The following is a 16508-nucleotide window of genomic DNA, read 5'->3' as shown; positions in this document are numbered from 1 at the left end:
TTATTAGTTATATGCCTTGCAACCATTTTATCTCAGTATCTGGGTTGTTTTTTCATTTCCTTAACAGCATAATTGAAGAGCAAAATTTGTAACATTTGGTCAGTCTAACTTACCAATTTTTTCATTTCATGGAATGTGGTTTAAATGGTACATTTAAGAAGTTTTTGTCTAACCCAAGAACATGAAGATTTCTTTTCTTATGTTTTGTTCTAGAAGCTTTATGCTTTTAGGTCTTATATTTAAGATTATGATCTATTTTGAGTCCATTTTTGTATCTGATATGAGGTCATGGCTGAGATTCATTTTGATGCATGTGGCTAGGCTGTTGTCCCAGCTTGATTTATTGAACAGATTATCCCTTCCCTGATGATCTGCCTTGGTGTCTTCATTGAAAATCAGATGACCATGTCTGTGTGGGCCTCTTTCTGGATTCCCTGTTACGATGTGTTTCTTCCCAGTCCTGTGTAAGCTCCAGGAATTGTCTGTCTCTCTGCTTTGCCATGGCTCCCTTCCTGGTCTCCATAGCTGCCTCTGAGGTGTGTACCTCAGCACTCAACCAAAGATTCCAGGTATCCTAGATTTCTACAGCTTCCCTCTGCAGCTGTCTCCTCTCCAGCACTCGCCACCAATCTTAGCACCTTGGCCTCCTCAAACCTTGGTTTCTTTCTATTGAACTCCAGAAGACAATTGCTTCTTTGGTTTCCCCTCCTGCACGATAGCATGGAAATTTCCTCCTTGAAAACCTCCTGAGGCAATTGTCAATCTTACTTCATTTGTTACTTTTATCTTAGGAATCATGGCCCTGTGCTGCCTGGTGTCCAATGTCTATTACAGAAATCATTCCTTTCTATATGATTCTGTCTTATTAATTTTATAAGACTATAGGCTGTTCCGGCCCTTCTTATTCTATCACAGTCCAAGGAGGTAGTCAGCCTTCATTGAATGACCACATGGCTGCCACATTTTCTTTCCCTTAGAATTTTGTGCCTACCGCTTTATTGTCTTTTTGCACTGAACATTGCTCTTGAAGAGTCTGAGGCCAGCCATGATTTTTCTCTCTGTATCTGACTGAGTTACTCTGGTAGCATGGTTATAAGAGTCTGTGAAGCGCAGCCTTACCCACCGAAACTTTATTTAGATCGTTCTGGCTCATTTTATTCTCCTTTCAGGTACTTTCTCTTCTCAATCTGCATATTCCATTTATTACAGAAACATTTTTCCGCATCATATTTCTAAATTGTGTGTTCCACTTGTTGAAATTTTACCTGCAGACACACCAGTTATTCTTGTGTTGGGTTTGACCTTCATATCCACTATCCACCGTCTTCTAATTACTTTGTTTCCTTTATATGTTTGCTGTCTATTTACTGTGACTTTCTTTCATAATGATAATTCATTTTTAGCTAAAACTTTTTCTAACTTATGTATTAAACAGGCTTGGAGTCCCAATTTGTTTTCTTTGAAGTTTTCTTTGATCTCATCTCTGTTGTTTTCTAACTCATTATGAGTCCCTTGTGTGATCGAATCTTCCTTATTATAAGTAAGTTCTTACATAGCACAATACATGCAGAGGAAACGGCTTCTGTTCACTGGATTCAGTGTTTTTCCAGCCTGAGGTGTGTTTACCCTTTATTTTCTTGTTTTGTTTGTGTAGATCCCAGGGAATTTCTTTCATCTTGCTTATGTTTAACATGAGCAGTTCTGTGCAACTATTGGTTTAACAAATCCATTATTAGTGAGTACCCCTGACATCCTTCTTACCTTATCTGGGCCTAATTTACCTTAGCTTTTCCATGCACCAGTCTTTGACTGGATGGTTTTCCATCATTATTTTTTCCCTAAATACACCCAGGAGGGAAAAAAAAAAAAAAGAGTGTACAGATCTTTGACAAAATATTTAAGTCAAATTGGCTTAAACTCACAGAAATTTGGGGTAAGGGCAATCTCTCATGTGACTTCATGCAGGGCTTCAAAGAAGATCTCCAGGATACCATTTCACTCTTTCTCCATCTCTGGGTTGTGTTTCCCTGGGCTCTGCTCCCAAGTCCATGGACTTGGATCCTCATTCAGAACTTTTATCCTCTTGGCTTCAAGTTTATTACAAGAAAGAATAGTGTGCCTCTCCCCCAGAAATCTCTCAGCATGTTATTTGCTCTAGTGCTGCCACACACCCATACACCTAGAGCTGGACAGAGTAGGGAGAGGATTTGTTGCGTTGTAATTATTGCTGATTCATTCTGAGTTTGGGGAGGCAGAACTGGTGGTCTTGCTTCAATCAGTTCTTGGCTGATCAGAATCTCCCGGCAGTGAAGAACCTTTTCCAACGAGACTTGGTATCCACAGGGCATGGCAATGGGGACTATCTTGCCCGCCTGCTCAGAGTAAGAGGTAGCCTGGGGCTCTGTCTGGGAACAGGAACTTCATAAGGGATGGACTAAGGCAGACAGTCTGGGTGTGGACAGAAAGAAGGTGATGTCAGAGCCTGGGATGAAGAGGCCTCTGCAAGTTGAAAACAGTCTAGAACATGAAGCCCTCACAGACAGGAAGAGAGCAAGACCAAAACCTGCAGTGAAGGTCACTACCAGAGGCTGGGAGTTGGCCCCAGTTCAGGATTTCCCACAACTCAGTCATTTCAGTTCCACAATTGCAATTTTTGCCGTATGTGACTATCACCTCTCATGTTATTTCCTTAATAATTTTCTCTAAATTAATTGACCATGACACTATCTACATTAGCTTAGTGGTAATAAAATCTTGAGTAATGTATCAATATTTTTCTAATATACATGAAAATAAATATGCGATTTATATATGAAATGCGAAGTGGCCATCCTTGTACTATCTACGATCACCTCTGACATCCTTCCACATACACCAGTCCCAATAGAATCTTACTTTGGAAAACGCTAGCCTGCCTGATACAAAGAAGGAAAATGACCTTCTTTGTTGCCAGAATGCACTGGGGAAACTGCTTTTTTCTTTTTTGTGTTTTTTTTTAACCACAGTTTGAGGCCACTGATTTTTTCTACTTTTCATGAAGCTTACTAAACATCAGTGATTTTTTTTTTTAAATTACAAATACCTTACAGTACATGAAGTTCTAGAGCATATAATGGGATTTATGTTACTATTTTTAGTTATGAATTCCTGTACATTTATACTTCATCATAAAAGTATGTGGTTTATATTGACTTTGGGATCATTTAAGTAGAAAAATTCTCTTGAGGTGATCACACTTTTCCATTAAAGGCAATTTTTTAATGCATAGAAACTTTTCTTAACACTGCCATCCTTTCGGAAATGAAATATTTAAAAACTAAATTTTGACTGTGCTTTAGTAACTGCTAAGAAATAAATATCTGTATCTCATTTTTAGGAGAGTTTTCCTCAGTGCCGTATTATGTCTCATTACCAACTTTTTCCTCAATTCCAAGAGCAAACTGAAATTGCATACCAGGTGGAAACTAGGTGATAATAAATCATCCCACCAGTGATAATGTTCTGCAGATTATTGACACTAATTCCATTGTGAGAAATAAAGAAATTATGTCATAGGTCTCATAATTTCTCAAGTTGGAGGGAAAAGATCCTTTTGCCAAAGTGTAGATATTTCTGAGAGTACTGCGATTTCTAAGTGAGGAACACAAGCATATTCAATGCGTTATGAAATCACCTGAAGCAGGCATGGAAGGTACTAGACTATTTTATTATTTGGCCTTCCAATGAAAACAACTCTAACTTCTGGACACCAGTTTATTTTATAAATTGACTTAAATTTTCTTAATCATAGAAGAAAAGAAATAATAAATGACTTTTGCCACTGTGAGTGGAATGGTCACCTGCCCTCCTCCTTATGCATTCAGTAATGTGATAGCTGTCCTCAAAACAGTTACACACACACACATAATGAGATACTGTTCACCTGTGCTCAGTGGTCAAGAATTTAAGATTCAATCATACCCTCATGTGTATGAAACGACGTATAAACAAAGCCAGCATTTTGTGTTAGAAAACAACTGGGACACACAGTGGCTCATGGCTGCAATCCCAGCACTTTGGGAGGCTGAGGTGGGCAGATCATATGAGCTCAGGAGTTTGAGACTGGTCCAGGCAGCATGGTGAAATGCTGTTTATACAAAAAATACAAAAAAAATTTAGCCAGGTATGATGGCTCATACCTGTAGTACCAGTTACTCCAGAGGCTGAGGCTGGAGAATTGCTGAGTCTTGGAGGTGGAGGTTGCAGTGAGCTGAGATTGTGCCATGGCACTCCAGCCTGGGCAACAGACTGATACCCTGTCTCATTAAAAAAAAAAAAGAAGAAGAAAGGAAGGAAGAAAAGAACTGGGAATACCTCAGTGACCTAGAAGTGCTATTTTAAATATATCCAAAGATTTAAAAGAAAACATGAAAATAATAAATAAGCATATGGGGACCTCAGCAGAGAAATAAAAAATATTTTTAAAATAACCAAATGAAACGTCTATTACCCAAAAATACATATCAGAAATAAAAAAAAATCACTGAATAGACTTAACAGAAGATTAAGCATTGCAGAAGAAAAGGTCAGCCAATTTTAAAACTTAGCAATAGAAGCCCTCTAAACTAAAACACAGGAAAAAAGGCTTAAAATTTTTTAAAGCCTCAGTAACCTTGTGAGGCAAAATTTAGAAATACCATGTATATCCTTTGTAGTCCAAGAATGACAGGAAGGGGAAAATATTTTTAAAGAAATAATGACTGGAAATTTCCCAAATTTGATGAAAGCTATAAATTTATAAAACAAAAAACTCAAGTAATCCCAAGAAAATAGACACAAGAAAACCACACCAAGGGCAGGCACAGTGGTTTATGTCTGTAATCTCAGCAGTTTGGGAAGCCAAGGTGGGAGGATAGCTTGAGCCCAGGAGTTCGGGACCAGTCTGGGCAATTTTGTCTCTGAAAAAAAAAAAAAAAAGTTAAAATATTAGCTGGTCATGGTGGTGCATGCCTGTAGTCCCAGCTACTCAGAAGGCTGAAGCAGGAGGATTTACCGAGCTCAGGAGTTCAAGATTGCAGTGACCTGTGGTCACACCACTGCACCCCAGTCTAGGTTACAGAGCAAGACCCCATCTCGATGAATAAATAAATAAAATAAAAAAACAACAACATCAAGACACATGTTAATCAAATTTCTCGAAAACAGTGATAAGATTTTTAAATCAACTAGAGGAAAAGGGTACATCACCGAAATTACTAATAATAAGCAATTAAAGATGAATCTCTAAAAGAGTTTGCTGCCTGAAAGAAACTAGAAATAACATACTAGATAATTTCATTTATATGAAGTTACAGAGCAGGTAACACTAACTATGGTGATTGATTTCAGAATAATGGCCATCTTTGGCAAGAGTAGGGAGCTTTTATTGGGGGAGGGACATCAAATAACTTTCTAGAATAATGGAAATGTTTACTGCCTTGAGAGGAGTATGCATTTCAGTAGTTCATACACTTGACATATCCCTTAAAATATGTATAATACATGTGTACTCTTTATCAGCAAAAAGCAATTCAAGAAAAAAACAGAATTCAAATGTAGGGATCTGGGCAAGCACCTAATTATTGTTTATTTCTGGGCGAGTATAGGAATCCTTCAGCAAAAAGGTCTTTCCTATTGATTTTAGTAATAACTGTTAACACTTGGGCATAACTGGGAAAAAAAAGGAAAAGAGGGAAGAATAGTTGGGTAATGTAAAAATAGATAGCTCTGAACCTATTAGTTATTCATTCTGGTACATCCCAGAGATCAGAATGACCATCCTGACTGTGGTTACCAAAAGTCATCTCTTGGTGGGGACAGGTCCTGAACAAAATCACAAAGGACTCTGGTGTTGTCTCAGTATATTAGTCCATTTTCATGCCACCATTAAAAACATAACTGAGACTGGGTAACTTGCAAAAGACCGAGGTTTAATGGAGTCACAGTTCCACATGGCTGGGAAGGTCTCACAATCATGGTGAAAGGCAGAGGAAGAGTAAAGGCACATCTTACACGGTGGCAGGCAAGAGAGGGTGTTCCCTTTATAAAACCATCAGACCTCACGAGATTTATTCACTATTCACTCTTATAAGAACAGTATGGGAAAAACCCACCCCCATGATTCAATCGCCTCCCATAGGGTCCCTCCCACGACACATGAGGACTACGGGAGCTACAATTCAAGATGAGATTTGGGTGGGGACACTGCCAAACCATATAACTCAGTTTTTCCTTCCTTGCCTTGCCCCATAGCCAATCAATAATCAAGACCTCTTTATTTATTTTTTTGCCTCCTAAAGTTGAACAATTTTATGAGAATGCGTCTGTATAATGTTTAAAAGCAACTTCTTATTAACTTTCCACACATTGATTTTGTCTTTTTTTTTTTTCTTATCCTCCTAGACACTGCTCTTGGCCTCAGCATTTTAATTTTAATTGACATCTATTAGACCCTCCAAGCGTGATAGGCAGTATCTGAGTTTCTGCAGAGAAATCCAAAGGCCCAGTCCTTGAGTGAAACAGAAGACAAGTAACTGCAGTTAATACCAACAATCACAGGAACCCTGCCTCAAGCTGGGTTTTAGAGGAAAGGGGCTAAATGGCTGTGTGTAGGGGAGGCAGGGGGAGAGGGGACAGGGACAGGCCTGAGATGGATCAGACAGCCAGTATGCCAGGGAACTGAAGAGGAAGCTGTGGATTCAAGAAGGGCCCTAAAAGATGAGGGTGGTGAGGTGTTCAGGATGGTAAGAGGCAGGTGAGCTCCTCAAAGCCTCGGAGGGGAATGATAGGGAACTGATTCTGATGTCTACAGGGACCTTGAGCCTATGAGAGGCAAAATGAAGATGATGAAGAAGGACGAAGGGAATCAACAGGGCCCTGGCACACACACCTCTGACAACATCCTTGTGTGTGATGATGATGAATGTCTGTAGTCTTTAGTAAGAGTTGAGGGATATTGTTGAATCCCTAGAATAATTTTTGGGGTCCAGCAGAGAAGATATTATGAGGAAGGAATTGCCATCTGCCTTCCCATCATGTTATCAAGGCTGTTCACTTTCCAATAGCAGATGTCTGACAAAGGCAACTTGTTTCTGTCTTCTTAGCTCACAGTCTCTGCCTCCCCAGCCCTGCAGCGTTAGCAAGCAAAACTGTGCTCAGCAGAGATTTGTAATTACAGCCTTCATGTACATAAGCCTGGCTCTGCAGGCCACAACTGCAGAAAAATCCAAAGCCTGGTGATGTCATGGGGCACCGTCCCCACTTCAACTACTCGTTGGAGGTGCACTCAGGAGGGAGCCGCCTGCCCTGCTGGGCTCTGAGGTGACCAGGCTGCTGCTGCTGCTGCCGGCTGGAGCCCATCCTCCTCTGCTCTGTCAGCCCAGATGCCTTCACCGAGCACCTCCTGGCTATTGAAGTTGTTTTAGGAGCTTTCATCTGAGAACACATGGAGAGCCGCAGAGCCTGGGCTGCTAGAGCTTACAGCCCTGGGGGTAGGGGAGCAGGACATGACAGACACCAAAGGAGCAAATAAACCCACAAGTAATTCTAAACTGTGATGGGGTTGTGGAAGAGAGTGGTAGAGGAGAGGGTTGCAGGGCAGTCTTCAGGGGCCACCAGCAAGAAGGAGCGGGTGCAACGGTGATCTTCCAGAGGCCACCAGTAAGGAGCCAGGAGCCCCAGGCAAGAAGGAGCTTGGTTCTGGCACTGAGAGTAAGGAGGCTTGGTTGAATGCCAGCGGGCAGGGGTGAGAGGCTTGGGGAAGCCAGGGAGCTTCCTGGGGTTTGCGTCTTATTCTGCATGGAGGCTTTTAGGCAGGGAGCTAGCAGGACCCGGTTTACACTTTGTAAGGTGCCCTGGACAAAGTGCGAAGAATGGATCATCTGGGAGAGTGGTCAGAAGCTGGGGAGCCACTGCAGGCTTTGGAGGGGTGAAGGCAGTGAAAGGAGAGAGGGGCGAGAGGCATGGAGAAGCTGGTGGGAAGTGGACTTGGAGATGGACTGGAGGTGGGCCATGGAGGCAGGGACAGGGATGACCACAGAGAAACCAAGTAAGAGCAAGAGGTAGGTCTGAGACAGCCGGGAGGAGCTGGGCTTGGAGGAGAGGGCCCAGGGCCGTGCTGTTTAGAGTCATTCCCATATGGTTGGTGTTTGAAGCTCTGGGGCTAGACAAGGCCCCTAGGGACAGAAATGGGCAGGGCAGGGCAGGGCAGGGCAGGAAGGTGAAGCTCAAGTTCTCCACTGGTTTCACAGCTCTCTGCCCCTGTGGAGGGGGAAGTCCCACTCTGGGCACATCACCTGCGGGTGGCCTCTGCCGGGAGGTGCCCACTGTTCTGCAGCCTTTGGGGCCTGTAGCTCTGTTCGGAACAGGCCTCAAGTATGCTAAGAGTCCTCGGCTGGCAATCAGTGCAACGTGGGTAACACACCCGAACTGCCACTTTCTCATGGTTCATTCATTCACTCATTCATTCATTCCTTCATGACCCTAATGAGCTGAGCCCTACCACAGAATCCAGCTTTCCTCATGAGGGCTGGGCCTTGGCTCCACCGAGGGCACCGCACAGAGATTCAGAACCAAGATGCCACCAGGGCCCTTTCTGCTCCTCCCATGGAACTGCGTGTTCTCTGAAACCTCTCGAAATAGCTTGAGTGAAATTCCCTGGAAGAAGTCGGCTAGACAGCAGGCCCAGCGCCTGGCTCTGTGGCTTTTCTTTCTCTTCGCGTTTTTAACTTTGCCAGATGCTTCCTTAACGACAAGCGAGCCCTCTTCAATATCCCCCAAACAGGCGCCTTACCCCTCTTTCCAGAGGAGGCCACCAGGCCCAGCGACCTCACAGCTCTCCCAGCTTCCCTGCGCTTCCCACACCTGCTGCAAGACCAGGGCGAGTCCCCAGCCAGGCCACTTCCTGGTGCACAGGGACAGAGCAGGGAGAGGCCGGGCCTTGCCTTTGCTCTCCCACAGGTGTGAGTGCCCACCATACCTTGACCCTCTCTCTGTGCACCTGGGTCCTGGCGGAGGGGCTGGGCCAGGCCTCCCTGGCAGGGGCACCAGCCTTGGGTAAACAGATGCCCACAGTGCCTGGGTGCTCCCAGGGCAGGGCCTCCGGGCCATCCCGCCGTGCGGGTAGGGCGGGCGCCCTGGATGCGCTCCCAGCGCCGGGCACCAGGCGTCGCCCCCGCTCCTCGCAGCACCCGGGCCCCCGCCCCCGCCGCGGAGCCGCAGCCGGAGCAGGAGCAGGGGCGGCAGCGAGACCCGGCCGGCCGGACAAATTTCCTGCTCGGCTGCGGACTGCGAGGCAGGAGCCGGCGGGAGCGGCGGCAGGAACCCGCGGCCTCTGCGCGTCCCCGCGACCCTTCTTCGCGCCCGGCGGAGACAGCCGGGCGCCCCGGAGGGCGGCGGGCGGGCGCCCGGGAGATGCGGAGCCGCCGCGGCAGCGCGATCGGCGCGACCGGACTGCCCCCCCCGAGGTGAGCGCGTGCGTGCGGGCGGGGACCCTGCGCCCCTGAGCCCCTTCGGGAACCGTGCGCCCCAGGCGGCCCAAGCAGGCCGGGGATGCTGCCTCGGCCGCCGCCGCGGGAGGGAAGGGCCGCTCCGGGGCTCCGAGTCCCGACCCTGTCCCCTCCGCCCCTGCGGGGCTCCAGGTACCAGAGGCTGGGGACCTCGGGACCCCGGATTCCTGACCCCGGCCCGCGGCGCGTCCCCTCACCCAGAGTCTCCAGCCCAACTTGGCGACCACAGTGGCGGTGCTCACGCTCCCTCTCGGTAAACAGGAGCAGGGCGCGCGGGTCTGCGGGTGGCGACTGCGCGGGGGCCGGCGGCAGGGCGGTGTACGTGAAAGCGGGCGACACGGAGAGCGGGTGCCGGGCGCGCGTGGGGGGCTGCGCGCACGCTAGGCTGGAGGCTGGAGCCTTTGAAGAAAGTGGTTCGAGTTGTGCCAACTCGGGGAGGGGCCAGCGCGCTGCCACGGTGCTGCCCCGCAGCCGGGCGACTGCTCCTTCCCAGCGCGAGGCAGGCGGAGCGGGACACAGCAGCCGCGGGGGCTCGCTCAGAGATACGGTGGGGAGACCCTGGCAGGTGGTCCAAGCCGGACTGCCACGATTGATTTGCAGGGTCGGTGACCTCACAGGGCTCCCAGGCACAGAAGCCAGGGCGGTGCCAATTCTGAGCGCTCCCGGGACCATCTGGGGAAGGCCAGGCAACCCACAGGATGGGGAGGCAGAGCCAAGCCGGATGGAGACCGTACTGGACCTGACCTAAATTCCTTCCAGGCATGCAAACCTTTCCGGAAAGGTTAGGCAATTATACTTGCATAATTGTGGTATTGATTTGTCTTGAGTAGTGACCATTCCATCAGAGTTTCAATCCAGGAAACTCAAAGAAAGCATATAGCTCTCCGCTTGTATTTTAGAGTGAATGAGTGTATGGCTGACTTGAATGAACACCAGCAAAGAGTGATCATGTGATCCAGAAATTACTGTGTCCATGTCCAGTCAGCTCTGCGTTTGGCCCCAGGTACCCCTTGACCCAGGGCGTGGAGGTCCTTGTGTCCCAAAGACCCATGAAGTTCTGCCTCTGCCCACTATATGACTCTTGCCCATTTAAACTCTGTGTGTTGGGGGTGGGGGGTGCCAGTGGCTGGGGCCAGCGTGTCACCACCATGGTCACTCAGCCTGCACGGTATGGGCAGGACTCTGGTGTGAGCAGCATTGGGGGTCTGTACTTTCCAGGCATAGGCTCTTGGCATTTGAGGAGCAAAAGGTTAGAGGTGAGGTGGAGCAGGCCCAAGAGGAGGGGGCTGCGCTGTCAGTGAGAGGGGCCTGATGCAGCACCCAGCCCTTCCCACACAAGGCCCTGCCCCTGAATGTGACTGTGGGGGCTGAGGTTTTTGTTCATTGATGTTGGTGATGCCTGTGAGTCACCACCACCCCCTCCCTGCCCCAACAGACTGTTCCCATGTGGACAAGAGCTAGGAGCTAGGTTTGTCTCTGTAAAAGGCCAGGTGACTGCATGTGTCCAGATGCTTGGAACTTAATCACACAGTCCCTCATCAGTTCCAGTCAAACCAGTTGAGGGAAGTGGATGAGGGCGTTATTGTCTCTTTGTGTGATGCTCCTTGGAGGCCCTGAGTGGACACAAAGTGAGGGTAAATTGAAAAGCCATACACAGAGGCTACCTCTCACTTCTGCGGGGGAGCCACCCAGCCAAGAGAGACCCACTCCCTGTGTCAGCAACCCCACCTCCACGGAAGCCTGGAGGAGGTCCTGAAGCACTGTGTCCTGATGGGAGTCCGCTCTTCTCCAGGGATACGTGTGTGTGCAAACCATTGCCCCCCGAGAGTGGATGCGGCTGTATGTGTAAATCATTGCCCTCAAGACGAGAGGCTGCTGTGTGTGCAAACCATTGCCCCTGAACCCCAAGAGAAGAGGCAGTCACCGTGGGAGTGACGGCAGATGCATCAGTTTCAATTGGTGGAAGTATGCTTCTCCCAGCTGTGCCTCAGCGGGTCCACTGTGCGCCATCTCCACCACCATTAGCGTAGTCTAAGGTGCAATATTCCCCCCCTGCAGGCCAGCGGTGTGTTTCTACCCCCGGTCCCCCCTGCAGTTCTCACCCGCAGACTCCCACTTGACATTTCTCTCTGGAATATCAACTGCCCCATGACTCAATGTGTCAAAATCAAACTTGTGATCTCCCCTCCCCTTCCAGTGTTGTCTTTATCCATCCAATTACACCAGCCTCCATGTTGCTTCTGAAATCTATGCCGGACTGTAGTTTCTGTGAAGAGAGGACAATACTGTATCTCCAGTGCCCAACCATGGTCCTGCCCGTGGAACCTCGAGGACTGCTGTCCACAGATGAACAAGTGGGAAGTGAGACCTTCCTGAAGCACAAGTGCTGATGGAGCAAGTGTGTGTCTGCTGCGTGGATGTTGTACAGTTGCTAGGCTGCCACATGTTTGCTGACATGGATGGGCATGGTTCATCCAGGAGTCATGCGGCCAGCTCTTCTGGAGATGCTGGACTCACCTGCTAAAATGACTGTCAGCTTGGACCAGAGACACCCTAAGTGACCTCCCAGGGAGGAAGGCTTGGGATCAGGGAGGGGACAGGAGCGAAGCTGCCCTCCATTCCCTTGCCAGACAAGTCCTTTTCATTTATAACATTTGAGTCACCCTTACAGAACTTCTGTTGCCAAAGCAGGAATGAATGTACTCATTAGGGTAAACACTGGCCTTCTTAATATTTGAATATCACTTGGGAAAAAAACTGCAGTTCTAAGATCTCTGGTTTTTCTTTTGGCTTTTTCCTACTGAACCAATGGCTTTGTCTTCCATGAAGCTCCCAAAGCTTTCCAGATCCCAAGACTCAGCTCCCTGCTATCAGGCTCCTTCTCCTTTATCTCCATTTTAGGAACTCCTACCCATACCTCAAGGCCCACCTCAAATGTCTCAGTCTCCACAAAGCCTTCCTGGACCCTCTACCTGAGAGGAGTCTCTCTTACTCTTGGTTCCATAGAACGTTATTTGTGCCTGTCCTAAATCACTTACTGGACTCGATTTTGATGTCCAGTTCACCTGCTCAGGTAGTTTATCTGCTCCACTAGGCAGCCAGAGCTTTAAGGATGGAGGGTGTGTCTCTGAGAATGTGTACTTTGGGTTCAGGTGTGGATTCAAATTCTAACTCTGGTGTGGCCTTGGTTAAATGACTCAAAATGCAGGCCTCAATGTTCTCTTCTGTAGAATGGGAGTCGTCATCTCTATTTCCCCAGGGTGCTGCTGTGAGGGAGACAAAGGATGCATACGGTCTACAGGCCATGTGGCTGGTATGCAGTAAACTGTGGTTATCTTTCCCCTACAACATCTAATGCTGTGCATTGCTCATGTAAGAATCAATGAAGTTTGAGGCTGGGTGCAGTGGTTCACAACCGTAATCCCAGCGCTTTGGGAGGCTGAAGCGGGTAGATCACTTGAGGCCAGGAATTCCAAACCAGCATGGGCAACATGGTGGAACTCTGTCTGTAGAAAACACACAAATCAATTAGATGGGTGTGGTGCTGCACACCTGTAGTCCCAGCTACTGATGAGTCTGAGGTGGGCGAATCATCTGAGCCTGGGAGGTCAGGGCTGCAGTGAGTCATGTCTAGCCTGGTTGACAGAGTAAGACCCTGTCACAGAAAAACAAAGAGAATCAGTGAAGTTTGAATGAATATATGAACTAAGCCAAAAACCATATGAGTAGATGGATACCTTTTGTGCATCATCCAGATTGGGAGGTCAAATCAGTATGGTGTGACATGCTAGATAACTTTATTTTTTTCCATTGACAGCCTAAATGATTATTATGCAAATTTTTCGTGGTTAAGTATTTTAATCTCATAATGTTATCACTTACCAAGAAGCCATCTATTCTTCAACGTGCATCACTGACTCCAGTGATCGATGAGGCAGAAGTGCAAGTTGCTCTGCACTTGAACCTGGGCTCGTGGCCTGAATTAAACCAGGCTGGGTGTGAGGCTTTGCAAAAGCAAACGAAGCCCAGGCCGGAGAAGCAGTGTGGGCTAGAATGAGGTATATGGAACCAGGATAGGAGAGCAGCTTCTAGACCAGAACTTAGATCTAGGAAGCTGTGGCCTACCCTAGAAACTCTCAGAACTTCACTTTGCTTATCCAAAGAAAGGGGCTGTCCCAGGCCATCTCTGAGTCCCTCACAGCTCCTGTGCTTCCGCCCGATTTCACCCCTCCCCACCACTGGGCAGAAAGGGCTGCTGGATCCCAGGCGGGGTGCCTCCTGTTTCTTGGCTCAGCACTTAGCCACATGTCTCTGCTTTGTACACCAAATCTAGAGAGAGTGAGAGAGAGTCCTGCGGGTACGTGTAGCATGCTGCCAATTTTAGGTACTGGCCCTAGACCTATCAAAAGTTTCTTTTGGAGGATTAACTTCTCATTATTTTGTCAGTAGCATTTTCTTTTCACCCAGAGTCCTGGATGATATTTTAGATGGCTGGGAGTTTACATCAGCCATACCTGAGGCAATAGGGGTTGATTGAACATTACTAATCCTTGCGCAGACACAGGTGAGCAGTTGTGGGGTCGGTTGCTGCTGGATGTGGGCGAGGAGACCCCTAGTTTAGGGATTATGAAGCCAGCTTCCTTTTCTTCCCTGGGTTCCTGCTTTTCTCCCAGTCATACCTGTGTTGGTCCGCCCCGTCCAGGTGTTCCGCGTGGGGGGGTTTGATGTGGTGCACAGCCTTTGAACTATTACAACACCCTGTTCACCACAAGAAATGTGGGCCCTCTGTCTTTCTTTCAACTGTACGAATACTTCAGAAGCTTTGATTAAGCTTATGAAATAAAAATTCTTAATATTCTATTTCAGAAAAATAAACATCATTTCATATTGATTCCCAATGAAATAGGGGCCAGATAAAATATTTTAAAAGGACTTCTGTTTTAAAAATATCTTTCAAATGCAATCAAGAATGTTCAGTTAATCTAGTCCATTATGTATACTGTAACAAGTAACAAAAGGGGCAGAGAAATCTTTCTGCCAAAAACAAATATAAAGTCCAGCAGGGAGTAAGGAAATGTTTGAAGAAAAAAAAGGATTCTTAGTTATGTGCTAAAAACCAAACGTGTTTTGGGCAGGTGCTTTGGTGTTAGTGTTTGGTGGGTGGAGAGTAAAGAACTGATAGGGAAACTTGTTTGAATCCCATGTCTGGGTGCTGGCAGCACATTTGATCCAAGGGAAGGGCTAGCATGGGAATGATAGCGTTTGGCTGTGAGCTCCCCAGGCAGATATGTGACTGTCATCAGCTCCCAGGGATGGACAGCCGGTCACAATGCCGGGAGCTCAGAGCTCACTCTGCGCATGTATGTGAAGTGGAGACATGGATGGATGGAGGTAACAGAACTCAGTAGGTGCCTGTCCAGGTGGCAGGGGAGGAGGCCGAGAGGAGCACGCTCTCCCCGCTGTGACTTTACTCTGTCTGAATACCAGCAGCAGGTGGAAGCCATGGGGCTTTGTTTTCAAGGGAGGCAACACAGCCTGGTTCTCAGGGAAAGGACTTAGGAGCAGAAGTACTGGGATCAGATGGGGACCCATGAGACTGAGGCTCTGGACAAGGCAAGGGACCTCCCCTGGCCCAGTGTGAGCCCAAATCTTTACAGTGGGGAGCGTTATGCCCCCAAGGGATGCTTGGGGATCGAGGGAGGTGATGCTCGAAGGCCTGGCCACTCACCAGTGGGCCAGTGGTCTCACACAAGGCCGGAGATGATGTCAGCCCTGACTTCTCCTCCACTACAGTCGCTTTGTCCTCAAGGCAAGTCACTTAATTTCTATTTGATAAATGCAGAAACATAATTTTTGGTTATTAATGTCCCTAAATCCGTTTGGACATTTCAGCTGAACATTAGTCACCAGTTTTGTACTAGGGAGAACATTAGTTCCATTTTTCTTCTCAACTGAGATTTTTAAATGTCCTATCACATAGCCACTTGATTACAGTGTATTGTTTTAAATGACCTTTGTACTAAGTCCTTTTACTCCAGAAGAACTTGGCGTTTTCCAGGCTGTGTCTCAGCAGTAGGGCTCTCACAGGGCTGCATTGCAGACTGGTTCGCTCTCCGCAGGCGTGGCCCCGACGCCTCAGCTAACGTGCACAAGGGTGCTCTGAGGGTCGGGACCCGCCCACCAAGCACAGCCCAGACAAGTGGACGCTCCTGTCCAGGCAGGTTCCAGGTGAAACTCTGGGGAGCTCCAGCCTTCCTTTCTTCTCCAGTTTAAAGAGGCTGGCCTCAGAGGTGGACTCCTCTTTCCATGATTTGATGTCCGACCTTGGGACCGTCCTCTCCCTCCTTCCCCTACCTCATCCACCAGCCTTTTGGTCTGAAATCCTTGTCACGGGGCAAAGGTTTTTATTTTGTTGTTGGAAACACTGTGTACGGTTTGGCTGTGTGTCCCCTCCAAATTTCATGTTGAAATGTGATGCCCAATGTTGGAGGCAGGGCTTGGTAGGAAGTACTGGATCGTGGGGGCAGGTCCCTCACGATTACTAGCGCCATCCCTTTGGTAATGAGTGAGTTTTCGCTTAGTTAGTTCACATGAGATCTGGTCATTTTAAAGAGTGTGGCACCCCGCCCCCCGCCCCACTCTCTCTCTTGTTCCCACTCTCACTATGTGACATGCTGGCTCCCTCCCTCCTCTGCCTTGAATGGAAGCTCCCTGAGCCTCACCTGAAGCAGGTGCCAGCATTATGCTTTGTGCACAGCCTGCAGACCATGAGCCCATTAAACTTCATTTCTTATGAATTACCCAGCCTCAGGTATTCCTGTATTGCAACCCAAGAGCAGACCGACACACACAGCACAGGTGGAAATACAGGCTCTGCAGACACCGGCTGCCACTTTTTCTGACACCACCGTTTTTCCCAGGACAGGCTCTACTCTTAACTCTTCTAACCCCATCCACTTGTTACAAAATGTACTTTCAGGAAAA

The 16508-nt window shown here is 47.7% G+C and overlaps 1 protein-coding gene across 1 annotated transcript in view; it reads left to right on the top strand.

Annotated features, from left to right (window-relative positions):
- The first annotated feature begins 9278 nt into the window (after positions 1-9278).
- Positions 9279-16508, top strand: part of PTPRE (protein tyrosine phosphatase receptor type E) — a 176899-nt gene continuing 169669 nt past the window's right edge. The window contains exon 1 of the mRNA XM_017537833.2: positions 9279-9482. The gene's annotated coding sequence lies outside the window, so the exon portion shown is untranslated. The remainder of the gene's footprint in view (positions 9483-16508) is intronic.

Source organism: Cebus imitator, unplaced genomic scaffold (assembly GCF_001604975.1).
Source record: "Cebus imitator isolate Cc_AM_T3 unplaced genomic scaffold, Cebus_imitator-1.0 Scaffold107, whole genome shotgun sequence".
Taxonomy (NCBI): Eukaryota; Metazoa; Chordata; class Mammalia; order Primates; family Cebidae; genus Cebus; species Cebus imitator.
This window is presented reverse-complemented; position numbering and strand designations above follow the sequence as displayed.